Genomic DNA, 15,730 nt, shown 5'->3' with positions numbered 1-15,730 from the left:
TGAGATCACTTTTCTGCTCATCAGCGCTAAATAGTGTCCAATAAGAATACAGATATGATATCATTGTTTTATGACTACATGCGTAATTGTAACTGAACCACGCCGGTTTCGTAATGTTTTACCTACCGCTTTTGAGCAAAACAGTAGCATGCTTAATTTAGAAATAAGGTTATACTGTAAGTACTGTTCTGGGAAAACCTTGGCTCTGTTCCAGAGATCAACAATACCCAATTACCCTGAAATTTTAAGCCCGATTGCGTGGTGACAACACTTGCTTGGAGAATCGCGAAAATTCGAAAATGCATTTTTCGATTTTCACGCAAAAACAATAAGGTTCCAGGTTTTCGTGAAGGCTAAACACTAAATTTTAACTCGGCAGCATCAAAATTGTCACCTGTATTCCCAACAACGGGACCTCAAACAAAAGCGCCTAGTGTGAATCGCTTTTTTCACAAAAAACCATTTATTGTATATTGCTGTGTGCAATGGCAAACGGTCACTAAGTCACTCACAAAACACCTTTTCAGCTAGCTCATACAAATCAACCTTTAAATTTAGACACGTCCGGCATTCAGTATAAAGAGTTGGTTATTAACTTGAAAGACACAGTGCCCTCGATCCCCACCCAACAGTTCCACAGAATTAAGTAAACAAATTTTAATTAAGAGCTGACAATTCTTGGAGACGAATAAAAAATCAGACATGAAAACGCTATCAAGGCCGCACTTTGGGTTTCGATTAAACACACAGTAAATTAATTGACAGACAAGCATTTATTCCCCAAATATAAAATAAGTTAAAGCAACAATGCTGAAACAAAGACATTTAGAGTGAGACTAACTTTCACAAGTTCGCCCACTCATGGTAGCTTCGGTTTTTCTTTACACAAAAAAAACCTTATAATTACAAAAATGAAATGTAATGAAGGTAAGAAAAAGGAAAATTTTACAAGTCAAAGTTTTCATACGGTAACGGCGGCGATAGTCATCGGAACGATGGCAGAAAACGACGGAACGGGAGTGCTGCGGGCACCACCATAAGTTTTGGATTTATCTTGCTTCTGGACGAGGTGTGGTCGGCGATATAAAGCTGCAGGTAACTCGAATGAGAACGGCGATCTCAGGAATTCTGAAGGGCAAGCGGTGGTCGGCTACTGGTAAATTCTAAAACAAACTTAAAGTGCACAGCAATTTCCCTAAGCGAGAACAGTAAATGTCGGATTCAGTAGCGGTTTCTACGGGAAAGCGACATGATGCCCTCCCCCCTTATAATTAATTAAACTGGAAATGAGAACAAACTTACGTTGCAGTTAACGTAGCGGTCTGAATTACAGTGCAAGAAAAAGCAAAAGCTACGGTGCAGTAAACTTAATGTAAAAGCAAAAAAATTACTGTGCCCGCGCATGCTCGCTCCGCCCAAATACTTTTCAGTTCTTTCTTTTATGCCTAAGAAATGTGTACCAAATGAGAGTAGATACGGATCGATAGACCGACATCATCGAGAATTTGTTTGATTGGGATTCCTGATGCTTCAAAACGTGTATTTCCGTTAAAAAGAGGAGGTATCATTTTTTACCACGGTACACGGTTTGAATGCAAAATAAATTTACGGAATATATCCAAATTTAATGCGGTACTTACAAAACTTAACTGGCGAAAATGCAAAAGGCAGAAAGATTTAAATATGGACAGATTGACATTAATCAAAAGTTCTATATGAAATTTGAAATTTTATATTAAAATACGATTTCGGGTAAAATTTAATTCAAAACTCGTCAGTAAAATGACATTAGCTGACACGGAAATTAAAGTACTCGGCCCCTTTGGGGCCTCGCACTTCAATATTTCCTCGCCAGTAATGTATCATTTTCTGAACTTTTATGTAAATAACTATTAACAATTAACACACTCATTTCAATAGTAAAACGGTGTTCGACTTCCCACGGAAGAAGTAGTGTGGGCTATTAAAACCGCGTTTCGGATAGCCCGTTTCGTCTGTATTTGTATCCATATCGATCGGGAAATAGAACAATCATCAATTTTTTTCTTAATACACGCATTTCCATAGGGAACGGTATTTTAGTGGGAAATCTAATCCATAAATCTAAATAACAAATGCGGGCACAAGAAGTTGAAACTCCGTCTGAAAAATTTTACAATTCCTTGCAAATTTTCGTAATTGGAAAGCATTTCCAACATTTACACACATTGTTGATACATTTCTAAAGTGTAGGTACTACACATTTCTGAAAGAATTACAAAATCTTATGAGTTCCCCAAAAACATTTTCAAATTTTCATTTACTTATCCAACATTTCTGCAAATTTAATCCAGTATTACATACGAAATGGGCTATAAGAAACGGAATGCAATATGGCTTTTTTCCACGGTAGTTTTTACGTGGCAAGTCAAAAACCGTTTTTCTATAAAAATGCCCTTCTTAATAAGGAAAAAATTTAATTATTGAACGATAACAATGCAAGTTTATAAAAATATTTTATAATAAATGGACAAGAGATTTTGCGAGAACTTATTTAGTTGAGTGGCATCAGTATGCTTTACACTTCTTACTGGCATAATATGCACGATCCCATACTAGAAATTCTAATTTGGTTTGTGGGTTTCTTTCATCTACTGCTCCCTACGTGTTCGCCAATTTTGTAGACAAGTGATGGAACTATATTGTTTACATAAAGAAAGAAATGTTATATTCAGTAACCGCGATACCGATATACCTATGCTTTTGTCTCGGGAGAGATGCGAAATGTCAAACTGTAGTAATAATCTCCGTGTGTATGATTGGTGCTTACACCTATGAGTTTCCTGTGGGGAAATTTACTTTAACATGCACGAAGGTATCATCTTTCATTGGGATTGTACGTTTTTGCTTCAAATCAATAATACTTGTATTCTGGGATTTGGCGAGATGTTTCTTCATTATTTATTTTTTGAGGAAAAGGCGAGGAAAATTCTAGCCGAACTATTTAAATTTGCACCTATTTTAATTATACACAAAACATCCACTATTACACTTTAAACACTTTTACAATAAAATCATAAAAACAAACATACTTAAAACTTTATACAATATGAGTATATAAAATACAAGTAGCATCTTTGTCTGCACTTCACATTTGTCGACAATTAAACATAAACTGGAGCGTACCAAAGAGGCTCCGATATTTATAATGTAAAAATGGACTGTATTTAATGAAATGTGATTAATTGCTATGCCTTTGCATGAGAGGGGTGAAAGAAGATCGACACGAATGTTTGAACGTGTTTATTATGAAAAAATACAATTAAAAAGTAATTTATTCTAAATCTGAATGAAGATCAGTATGAAGAATTCTCCTCAGAACGATCGGGCGGTCCTAGAGCAGTCACATGTTTGCGCACAGAACACCATGGTGATCACAACTCTGAAGCTCTCACAGCCCCATTGTTCTCAGCTCTCAGAATATCCTCCCAAACAGTAGGCCCCCACTTTTCCAACGCATGGTGGCAACTGCACTGTGTCGAGGCAAAACTTAATAGTCCGCTCTCTCGAAGGGGATAACCAGCGCGCCGCTACGACATCAATCGACGGAAGGGCGCGCATTAAAAAAATTTGCTGTGGACAGTACAAATATCGCCCGCACATCTGCGCACTGCCCAAAAGCTTTTATTAAGCTTTTCCTTTTATGTGTAAGAATACGTGTACCAAATTTGTTTCCAATTGGTTCATCCGTTTAGCTGGATATGAGAGTACAGGCAGACAGACAGACCGCCATCATCGAGATTTTGTTTGATTTGGATTCCTGGTGCGTCAAAACGTGTATATCCTTAAAAAAGTGGGGGTTCATTTTTGCCTCCAATGCAGTACCTCCCTTACTAACGTGCGAGTGAAAGGAAGTAAAAGGACGTTATTCTGCCGCATCTTGTATATTTATTTTTGGTCGATTTCTCACCTTAGATTGTAATAACCCGCTTTAGAACGTTATTGTCCTATACACTTCCTCTTCAGAGCCCTCTAAAGATCTATTATAATTTTCACACATCGGGAATCTTCTGAATCTTTCGAATTCTCACAATATCCAAATTAATGTTTAGCCCATCCAAAAAATTCAAATTCCTTTTAACTTTCGCAATTCTCAGGAGATTCAGTACTCTCATACTTATGAGAACCAAGAATCTAGCGACTCCTCAGAAACATTCAACATGTTCAACCTCTTCACCCCCGCCCCCTCCTTTAGGAATTTTAGAAGTTTTAGAATCTTTGAAATATGGACATGTTTCTGCAGTTCCAGAACTGCTAACACGTTTTGCGCACTCACGAATAGTTTGATATATTTTTTAATACGTTCAGGATCATAAAGGATTAAGAACATCTGAAATCAGAATCCAGAAGTTTTTCTAAATTTTCTGATAATTCATAGAGCATTCCTTTTGTACTTTTAAAACTTTTGGCAGCTTTAGAACTAAGTCTTAGCTGTCAATTTGCAATTAAATTTTTTCTTCGTGGAAATTCAAAGAATAGGTTTATCAACCGTGATGGAAATGAAACTCATCTTGGCTGAGTTGTTTGATTTCAATGGAGTTTTGGTTGTTAATGGGTTTAGGAAACCGTGACGTCAAGATAGCGAGTGTGAAACTAGCGTTAAATTTGGTTTTATTCCAATTGGCTATGTATCAAATTTCATTTAAATACCTTCATAAATAAGAAAGTTTGCAATTTGGTCTGTAAATGCTCGAGATGCGCAAAGGGCACTGTGAATGCTGATCGATTAACCTTAAGTTTTGGAATTGGGTTTTATATTTTTTGGTCTACATTGCCAATTCACTCCACCTGCAAAATTTCATCGTAATCGGTCTATTCGTTTATGACAAATCGTGCTAACGGACGGACGGACAGACACCGCAAAATTGTAAACTCGCTAGGAATTCGTTAATAAAGCGATTTCAGTTAGTTATTGTTAAGAGTGAAGAAACTTTGAAGCGCTTTAATTCCACTCTTTTGTTCCCGTATTATCGTGAAATCAAGAGGAAGTGAAAAATAATTAAAACATCAAATAAAACACTCTTCGTAGCATAAAGTAAAATCGTATACGAGTACCTAACGAAAATTTAATTTTCGTTCATATTGTTAAAACTGATGTGTAAACGTTTATTGCCGCGAACTTGCAGAAAGGATTGACCTCTGTTGTTTTGCCGTCAAAAATCAAAAACTATAAAATGCACCTTCTTACTTATTGAAGCTTTCTCTTACACGCGATACAAAAAGAAAGTGTTTCCAAGTGTTGGTCAAATTTGTGAAAACGAAACAATTGTGGTTCGCTTGCCTAGTTGTGTATAAAGCTATTTCGTTCAGCATTAATCGAAGAAAACTTCCAATTTATGGGTTCAGTAAATGTATTTTAGAAGAAATGTGTGTAGCTTAGGAGCAAACACCGATTTCGGCAAATGAGCGAAAAATGTTACCAAAACACGTTCTGGATAGTGGTTATTTTGAATAGTAAAACTTGTAAAGGCTTATATACAGTGCGTTCGAGATACGAGGGTCACCTCAATAACTATTAGGATTACGATAACGATCTATCAGATCGCATATTCAAACTTTCGGTATCACTTCCGGTTTAACCGGAAATCGATGCAACTTTTGTTTTTCAAATACAATACCTGTTTTATTGTGATATTTAAAGAGAGCTTTGGGGTAATTTTGTGTTTGAATTCAGAAGTTCAAACCTTCTTCTGCACCCCGTTGCAAGATTCAAAACCATCAAAAACTTTAGAATTTTCAAGACTCATTCAGAGCCTTTTGAATGTTCAGAATCTAAAGCTGTAAGTGCTTAATTCTTCGATTTTCTGCGTACCTGCATGCCAATCTATATAAATAGTTACATTGCACACGTGCAAATGAGTGTACGAACGGCAAGTTAAATTGAAAAGATATATATCGTGATCTATACAAAGAAACGGCGAACTTCGGTTCAGCTAATAGTGTTATGGTATTTTTTTAAGAAAACTGCGATCGCGCGCATTTATCCCAAAACATAGGACAAATCGAAATAGATGAGAAAAAATTATAATAGGTAAATTGTAGAGGACTAAATTTCCCATAAAAGCTCCCTAACGTCAAACCATTTGTAATTAATAAGCATTTAAGTGAGTGAGTGCAATTCCCTGTCGACTTCCTTTTCAATACTTAGGTATAACCCGGTAGTGATTTAGGATATATGCCATTGCAAACATTCATCTTGGAAAATACACAAGTGAAACATAAATTCAATAGTGGTTGTTTCAAGCATAGAATGACATCGCAGTAATTTTGAATGGAAAATATGTCATAAAGCTGAAAAATAGGAAGACGAACTTAATCGAAACTGAATTAAATTAGCATTTTTAGAGTACTAACCGCCACAACTTCGTGTGTAAACAGAACATTTCATAAATGGTGATTATGTACCCGAAAAGAAATATTATTGTTACGGATCACTAGAACAAACAGTATTCCTTTAGTAAACAGTATCTGTTTTCACAACTAAAAAAGCACGACGCCTTATCAAAAAGGGTGTCGATAAGTAATCCAAAACGAAAAAGAGGTTTTTTATGTACTTACAAGTTTATTATTTGTAGAAATACCTCGTTTCAACCGTAAACGAAACTAATTCGATTAAAAAGTGAGCATTGTAAATTTCATTTCGTATTACGTTACTTGATGAATTTCTTTGAGTTTTGTTCTCGTTTCCCTTTCTTCGATATGTCGAGCGTTGAAAGTGAATGAATGTTGACAAACTCGAAATGAAGTTTTGACTAATAGCGTTGAGTGAAAAAGCCTATCCTCTTAAATAAACTTTATTCGTAAAGAACAGTAAACCCTTTGCTATCTGGAATCGGATCTTGACAGTGATTTATTTAAACCTTAGCTATTTAATATGAATCAGCAATAAGCACAAGTTCGAATGACAGGTATAATGGAAAATACGCATTGTGCTGCGCCGAACAACTGATCGAGGAACTTTTTCTTTATTTTTCTAGACATGTAGTCAGTATAGAAAATTCGAAACAATACTGTTTCATATCTGAGATCTAAAACCTCACTTGGTTACCAATTGAAATAATGCTATTTTAGGACATCCGCCATGTTTTGATCAATTAAAACTTTATTAATTCTCAGAGAGGGACTGGTCTGATTTTTATTTAAAATGCATACTGCTAACGTTCTTTAGGATCGAAGGGATAATCTTTTACTATAAAACTTCCTCACAACTTTCCCTATTCCTTATAGCGCTAGCGCCACCGTTCCAAAAATCTAATCACAATCTTATAATATGACACGTAACGTATCACTCAAAAGGTATTCTTTCTGGTTTAATTAATGAAATTCCCAAAAATTCAACGATTTTTACAAAATTAAACTTGACGTCTCTATTTAATTCATGATCGATTACGTTCCGTTACGGTTTTACAAAAAAGCAATCCCGGATGGAAAATTATTATAACAAAATGGCGGTGATAATAAAAATACAAGATCCCATACAATAATCATAACCATTTTAAGTATCTTTAATGAATAAATTGCCCGCATAGTAAGAGAGCTCTGTTCCAAAACGAAAAGATACAAGGAATCCGAGTTATTCCACTCGGTGCTTGAAATGTTGATGGCTTGAGGGGCCAAAACACGTGTATCCCGATCCACGATCGACTGCGTTAATTAACGCATTGCAATCTCTAAAGGAGACGACACACAAATTTACACAGCACCACAGTCAATTCGAGCATACATCAATAGGTCACTCATAATGACTTTCAAACCCACTAATTAGGTACAAACTTGACTAATTGTAGAAAAGGGAATGACCACTTGCCCAAATTTCGTTATCTCCGCTTCAAGCTCTGTTTGCTATAGGTAATTTCAGATAAGATGCTGTCAATGTTGTTGTGTAGGTATTAAATAAAGATTCCAATTTACTTAAAATTATACTGTTAACTAATATTATACATACTACATGTGAACTTCAAAAACTTGAATTGTAACCCACAAAAACGTGACAGTCTACCATTTTACATTTTTTTAATTTTTTTTTGCTGGGTTAATCTTGTTTTATAAATTTTTCGCCCACACGAAATACGCAGTTACGCTGAAGAGTGTCAAGTTCACTTTGTATGTAAATTAAAAGATCCACAAATGCTAGTCCCTCACATACAATTCCTTCATCTACACCACTTTCGTCTTTCTCAGTGGTTTTCCTTTCTAGTGCCTTTTTTTTACAGATGAAACACTTGAGTTCCTTTGGTTTGAGAGTTTCAACCTTTTGGAGCGAGTAGGTACCTTTTGGTGACATCTCATGCGGTTGAGATGCTGAGGTAGATGCATTAGTTTCAATATTACCTGGGGCAATTTTCTGGTGAATTTTTAATTATAGCACCTATTTTGTTTTCATTATACTTTAAAACGCATTTCTTGTGGCATTTGGCTTGGTTTTCTTGAAGTGTTGTTTGTACCTATTCCGCTATACCCCTATCAAAATCCGAAACCGGAATATTATAATTATAATTGTAATCCTTTAGTCTATTTAATCTAGTTGCTATGCTAATAGCCTTTATACCCCATACCTAGGTTCGGATTGTTTGCAGGACACGCAACAATACCTCGATATTTCTGGCATAAGCAACATTTGTTCCAAATAATATTTTGTCGTTCAGGTACGGATTCCTTAAAAAGTCGTACAACCGCTTTTTCCTTATTAACTGGACTTTTAACACTCTTCATTTTTAAAAATATTGTTGCTTATAAAACCAAATATTTTTAGATTTAAATTTACATATTTGTCTATACAGTCGTTTAGTTACCAAATCAATATGCTAATTATTTATCCAAAAACTATTTTATGATTTAAATCGACATTTAAACAAAAAAGAAGAAATATATTCTGGAACAACTATTGTTATAATTTTTTTTTTTGGGCAGGTGGGGAAATGCATTACGCACACTCCGGATAGAAGTCCGGACTCTCCCATTATCTGGGTATACCCACTAAAACCCCACCTGAGGCTTCGGCATCTATGGCCATTAGCCTTGATTTGCACGATAATTACTAACCTAAATGTAATGCTATTTGGTATGGTTGGAAAGCATTTTTTCAGACCTTTCCAACGACGAAACGGATTTTGATTTTTTTAAATATCACGTTTATTTAATAAGATATGGGGGGTGGTAAGTTTTCAAATTGTCACCCTGTATATGGTATGTAGAGTTTGTTTTGGAATTAAAGTTGCGCCGAAGGATTTCCAAAGATTCATCACCTACGTTCATCATTCATTCTCATACATGCCAAGTTTACACACTTGCTCCGCATGAATTTTGCAAATTTTTAAGTAATGGCTGTTGACTTGATTAAAAGCGCCGAAAGCAAATAAGTTTCAAGCGAGATTTCAAACTGACGAAGCGTATACGCATTTATCAATTTAGAAATAAAGTATCTTGCCTTCTGCGTATGCAGTTGGAAAACTTACATAGGACCGTTAAAGGTTATAAAGGACTTAGATTTAACCCCAGACACGGTGCACCTTGAGTAGATACAGTTATAAAAAATGGTTACCAAAATAAGACTTTTAAATTAAGCAAATTATTACAAAAATACGGCATTTGCAAGGCATTATACCCGCATCCTAACCAGAAAAAGCTTTTAAGCGTCTATTTTTAAGTACCTATATTACCTACGTAGCAAAAGTGTAAGGGCTAACAAATATCCGAATACGAATGTGTCCTTTACTGCGTAGGGTAAACAGTACTTTAAATGCTGTCCAATTATTTCGCCTTAATTAATGAACGTACTCCACCTCTGCACGAATGAAAATTATTAACGCGTTAGCGTATAATTAGAACCAATTCAAATTTATAATTAATTTCATGCTCAGAAATACGGCGAAACTTAATTAAAGTTTTCATTATACAGTTTCCGTAATGCTATTGCTACGATTATGTTACTGGTTTTAAATTTGGATATAATCGACGCTATTGGAGTTGGATATCACAAATTGAGTGCGATTGTACTAAATTGAAGTACATAATTATATGGTTAACGTTTTAACCGTGACACTACCTAACCATAAATCAATTTGAAACACGTTAGTCGTTATTGTAATGCCATTGAGGATAAAATCTAGTAAATCTAATTATTATGGTATTAATTTTTTAGCAGATTAGTTTGGAAGTAATTAATACCGCTGTCATACCGACTCAAATTGTACAGTTTAAAAATGACGTAATGCGTTATTAATTTTATTTATATCTGGATTGGCGAAACGAAATCGGAAAACTGACATGACAGCCTCATTCATAAAAATAAAATTGTATAAGTACTAGGGTACATTATGGAAAAAACTCCTCGCCTCCATAAAACAACTTATGATTAGTGTATGAGCATCCTGTTAAATAGTGATAGAGAATTTATATACTGATGTGTTCAATTAGTTAACGATATTCGTTAAACCTTTCATCTGTTAGGTCTACGGCATCCAGTTCTATACTTGCCATTGCTTATATAGTCCTATTGAATAATAACCTAATGCATTTGACATGCATGTGACAGTGGGTTAAGTTGGTGTCAAAGAAGTAACTAAAAGATACCAAAAAATTGATATAAAAACAAAATTTAAACAACTGACTTTTATCTTGTAAATTTGACCCATGTACCTAAGTACATATTCGCGACCTTCAATTTTAATTGAAATTGAATAAAAATTGATATATGTTATTTAAGCTTAATGTTAATAGCCTGAATCCAAAGTTTCTCAAAGCTGTACGCGCATTCCCAGGAGAAGTGGGTTAATTTGGTAGACGGAGCGCATTAATTGAAATAAAAAGCGTTAGAAGCGGTTTACCAAATATTGACCCAAAAGCTTATTTTAAACTTAAGACTTGGAAGTAACTATATTTTAGAATGTAAAGACTAACTACAGTGTTTGCTTGTTTTGACACACACGCAATCTCTTTAAGTTCGATATTTGGATTTCAATGTAACGACAGCAGAAGATTCCGTTTCAAAGAATTCGAAGCACTTTTCCTTTTATTACAGATAGACCATGCAAATTAGAAATACACTGTTAAAAGTTTTTCGGTGTAAAGCTGAAAATGCAAAGTGTATATTTTTTTCGTGTATAATGCTACACGAAATCTGGTAAGATTTACACCTTCTTACTATGAGACGATTGGTAAAACGCAATTGTGTAGAATTTCTACAAGACTTACACCGTAACTTGTAAAAGTACTCAATGTGGTGTAATTTTTTCGTCAGTGTAAAGAATACGCGGATTCTTCGTTAGATTAACACCAGATTGTGCAAATAGACTCACTAATGTGCATTTATCTCGACTTTGCGTTAGTCACCATTATTACTTCAGTCGGTTGTTCACATCTCTTGTATGACGCCATTGTACCTACATTCAAATAAGGCAGCAAGTGCAGCACCTACACCTTAGAAGCAGTTATCTGTATAAGATTTCAATTTTGAATTAATTTTATTGTGCTGGTGAAAGTAATATGAACGCAATTAAATTTAACTACAAAAACATTTTGAAGTGGATAATAATCCCGGAGGACAGTAGGTACATATAATGTAGTTGCGGATAAAGGTAATATTCTACACCTATTTAATTAATTGAAGTTTCATAAAATCTTGCTTTTTAAAAAATACTGTGCAGTTTAGTTGATGTGATGGTACATATATAAATTAGTTATATGTATTTCGGTTGTTTTATATTGTCTATGTATATGTACTATATATACATATTTGTTTAAATACATAAGTTTATTTAAAAAGTTCTAGTAGCAAACGTTTTCGCTCACTTCCCTCCCCCTTCTCTATATTCAGAAAAAAGAAACACTAGAGTCCCACACTCTAGTGTTTCTTTTATTTTATTTTATAGTAACACGAAAATTCGTAGAAATTTCTTCACCTCAAATGGTTACCTTGACCTTGATTTAACGAAAACTGTGTGTAAAGTTTACACATCTTCGTGTGAAAATACTTACACCAACTCGGGGTAAAATTTTACCACTATCATTTGGTAGACTTTACCAAAATGGATATGGTACAGTCTACCATTCCTCGTGTGGTCGTATATCGACCACTTTCCGTGTTGATTTTTACACGAAACTTTACAGTGTATACTTCTCAAAACTCATATACAGCTGAAAAACAGTCACTTTTGGGCGTTCCAAAGAGGATTATGACGGATTTTGGCTGGAAGTTTAGACGGGATAACCAAAAAGAACGTAAAATGTTTTAAGTTTTTCGTTTATAACTTAAACGACGAGAAAAGTAGTCACGAAGGGCGATTGGAACGAAGCAAAATAGCTATTTGTGTATTAAGAGCGCAAAATCATATATTGTCAATTGAAAGAGACAGTTGACGCGCGGCAATCTCTTGAACTTTGGATATCGATTGTAGAAAAATGCAATATATCGGAAATTTAATTTTTATGTGTGTTAAGCGGCCTTTAAACGTTTATCTGTTTACGTATTAATCATTTACCAAGAAGTTAAACATCAATACATTTTTGAGGCTACTACCTATCTTATGTCTCCTTCTAGTGGTGCCCAGAAAATTACTAAGTTATTTTGGTTTAAAAAAATGCGTTTTATCCACAAATTTATACTGGTTTACATAATATATACTTTGCATTTTATGTTACGTCATGTAAGAACATATTTTTTATACATTTCCTTCTGCGTTTGTGGGAAGATGATCATTGATCGAATATTTGGTCCTCCTTAATCTTCTTCAGAAAAAGGATCAGTTATTTGTTCTTCTTTCATCATGGCGACTTACTGGCCACACTGAGCAATCCTGAGTATCACATCGTCATCTTCTTTAATCGAATTGATATTCATGTCCTTTGCAGTCCGAAATTGCATTTCTGTTCGCCCGATAATGTCCCTTCGTGTGTATTTCCACGAGTCAGTGTATTATTATCTTCCATCTTTTTGCATCCCACTATATTGAGTTGAATAGTTCTTCTGGTGCTGGAAGATTCGGCGTACTGACATGGGTTAACCCGTTGGTGGTCATTTCGATCCTCACCTATTTGGATCTAACATGTTACTTTTCCATATTGCACCTATAAATAAACTCGGATGGAGTGGTTTGACTTTTTCAGGAAGGTTAAAATCATTTTGAGCATAATTGCTATCCAAAATCCCCAAAACGATCGACTCCTGCCTTTGTACAACGCAAAAATTTCAAATAACTTACATTTATCGATAAGTCGAAGTTTTCTCCAAATTATAATCGTAATTATATCGTATATCGTAGTTAACCACTCCAAGTATAAACGCAATAATAAGTATAATATAGTTGCCAAGTCAAAAATCTGAAACAGACCTGACGCAAACCATAAGCTTCAGTCACATTTTTTATACTAGCAGAAAGTCTCTCCCTCATGGCCCGTAAAATCCATCTTTATAAGCGGCAACATTGTGGCATTTTGAGTCTTATTTGCTGCTTGCACACTCGCTTCTTATCTGAAAGCGCTTCATTCTATCGTATTCACGTATAAAATGTCCTATACTGTAATTTGTAAATTCAACTTTGTAAGCTCTTTTTAAGCATAAGGCTGGTGCAACCACCAGGTCGGTGTCCTCTAATACACTGTCTTCGTCGGCATTTGCCTAGGCTTGTTTTATTCTTGTCAATCAGTGTATTTATCGCAAAAGAATAACAACAGAAATAATAGCAATCGTTATATTGAAAAAGGTTTTATCGCTTTTTGAATGTTAATATTGAACTTAAAGTGCAATTTGGCTCAACATTTTTCTTTGAGTATCAGTGTACACTTACCTTAAACGCTATAGGTATAGGGGAATTATGCTTAAAGGTACCACATCAAAAACCATAAAATTCACAAATCTCTTTTGAAGGACTTGTGCTCTTCCCAGAGCAGCTAGAGCAGTAAGAGGATCGCGGAAGCAACATAAGAGTAGACTTAAATATTATAAACGAGGTAAATCAATTACTGTATTTATTACAATGACGACTTCTAGAATCTGCACCAAATGCATATTGATTTGTTGTCAGCACTGCAAGAAATATATTCACAATGAAGCTACGATATCATGATGACAATGCTGTTAATTCATTATTTCATTTATAATTACATTTGTTATAACTAGTATGTCATTTTCTCTAAGTACTTGTATAGCTTGTCATAGTATGATACTTTCAGTTTTTTATAAAATAAATCTTGAAAATGCGAAGTATTTAGCTGGTATGTGTTTGCAATTAGTTTGAGTATAACGCTTCATTATGCAGCCTTCAATGTTTCGTGAAACTAATATTTGTACAGCGATTTGCAATTCAAAGTATGTCATTTTAGGCGCACAATTCCATTAAATGCTGATATATTAAGGCCTTTGGATATGTTGGTTTACATAGGCAACACATATCTAAAGCGTAAAGTAAGAAAATTTTCCTTGCAGTAAAGTAAATTCGATACCATGGAAACACTATTTAGAAAATTGACACACTGACAATTACGGACCTACGTAGCAATTAGTCGATAGCATCTGCCCATATGTAAACACTTAACTTGAGATTTCAAAAAAGAAATTTGAACCATCTAGGAAATTGCAAGTCACTGAAACGCGACGCATATTAGATTTTTGACTTTGACAAAAATGGCGGTTGACGAGTGAAAGAATGTTGAAATTGATTTTGAGGTTTACAGAAATACTTGAAGTTTTCCTTGGTCTATTGCTGCAGTGTTAAACATAATTTAAATTTGTAATTATTTTGCTTGAGAGCTAGCGCCAAAAATGTGTACCGCTACTAACCATCAGAGTTGGACTGGGTCAAGCATATCATGACACAGTGACCAGTTAATCTTCTGACCCAGTGACCGAGCTTGACCCGGTTACCAGAGTTGGACTGGGTCAAGCATAGAGTGACCCAGTGACCCGGTGACCCAGTTAGTTTACTGACCCAGTGACCCGGTGCCCCAGTGACCCGGTGACCCAGTTGACCCGGTGACCCAGTTTGACCCGGTGACCCAGTTTGACCCAGTTTGACCCAGTGACCCAGCTTGACCCGGTGACCCAGCTTGACCCAGTTTGACCCGGTGACCCAGCTTGACCCAGTGACCCAGCTTGACCCGGTGACCCAGCTTGACCCAGTTTGACCCGGTGACCCAGCTTGACCCGGTGACCCAGCTTGACCCAGTGACCCATCCTGACCCAGCTTTACTCAGTGACCCGTCCTGACCCGGTAGCCCAGTAATTAAATTATTGTTAGTTATCATCCAAAACAATTTCAAGTAACTTTTAATTTAAAAAAAACTTCCTCAATAATATTCGGCAACAAGCACGTAGCCCAATTTCATTCAAGAGAACTAATACCTAAAAAAATCAAATGCATTTGTTTATAGTTTGTAGTCAAGTAGTCAATGAAAGTATTTAGAGAAAAGATTTATTTGGATTAAGCTAACTAGTAGAAAAAAATTAAATGTGAATGAACACCTGTAAGCAAACTGGAAAGCCCTGAAGCAAAGAAATAACTTATTCTAATACAATTCGGGACATGGAAAGTTTTTTACGGCAGTATTAAAGCAAACATCACAGAAATGGCAGTTGTCAAGCAATCGAGTATTATTTTCAACAAACCAGCATTTCATTTATTGCATAATCTGTACACTTGAACCGAGGGCACTGACTTAACTGCGTTATTCAATCAAACTAGGTGACTGGGTCGAA

The 15,730-nt window shown here is 35.3% G+C and overlaps 1 protein-coding gene across 1 annotated transcript in view; it reads left to right on the top strand.

Moving 5' to 3' along the window:
• LOC116162189 (arrestin, lateral eye-like) overlaps window positions 1-15,730 on the top strand; it is a 74,487-nt gene that overhangs the window by 15,777 nt on the left and 42,980 nt on the right. The gene's annotated exons all lie outside the window — the stretch shown is intronic.

This window comes from Photinus pyralis, unplaced genomic scaffold (genome assembly GCF_008802855.1).
Source record: "Photinus pyralis isolate 1611_PpyrPB1 unplaced genomic scaffold, Ppyr1.3 Ppyr1.4_LG1, whole genome shotgun sequence".
In the NCBI taxonomy this organism is placed as follows: domain Eukaryota; kingdom Metazoa; phylum Arthropoda; class Insecta; order Coleoptera; family Lampyridae; genus Photinus; species Photinus pyralis.
The sequence above is the reverse complement of the archived record's forward strand: the minus strand, read 5'-3'. Positions and strand labels throughout refer to the sequence as shown.